The sequence below is a fragment of the Pyxicephalus adspersus genome, chromosome 10, assembly GCF_032062135.1.
Source record: "Pyxicephalus adspersus chromosome 10, UCB_Pads_2.0, whole genome shotgun sequence".
NCBI classification, from domain to species: Eukaryota; Metazoa; Chordata; class Amphibia; order Anura; family Pyxicephalidae; genus Pyxicephalus; species Pyxicephalus adspersus.
The window spans coordinates 34,282,316-34,282,991 of NC_092867.1; positions in this window are offsets into that span (position 1 = coordinate 34,282,316).

Genomic DNA, 676 nt, shown 5'->3' on the forward strand with positions numbered 1-676 from the left:
TGAGTGGTCCCCCAATGTAGTTTAGAGATCTGCTATGGCAGATCACTGGTTGACATACTGGCCCTGATTTACTAAAGCTCTCCAAGGCTGGAGAGAATATACTTTCTTCAGTGAAGCTGGGTGATCCAGAAAACATGGAATGGATTTCTTAAAATATTTAGCTATTTGCTAGCAAATGTTTTGAATCCTGGACTAGATCCATTCCAGGTTTGCTGGATCACCCAGCTTCACTGATTAAAGTGTATTCTCTCCAGCCTTGGAGAGCTTTAATAAATCAGGGCCACTGGGTCTATGCCTATTTTTCCTTTATCTGAATCTACTGCTTAAATACAAAAGGCGACTTAACAACAAACATCAACATGCAAAAATGCTGGAAATTTAACATATTAGGGAAGCAATAATGTAAAGCATGGTAATTGAGGTCACCCATAATGGTTCATGAACTCCAGAGTCAAATCTTATGATAAGAGGAACCTGGTATTCCATTTTACTGTGACATGATATTGTGTAGTATATGTGTGTATGTGGCAAAGCCTATTTAGACTGCATGGTGCACTTGCTTTATACATGGTTTCTTAAACTGCATGTTGCACACGCTTTATACATGGTTTCTTACACTGCATGGTGCACACGCTTTATACATGGTTTCTTACACTGCATGGTGCACACGCTTTAT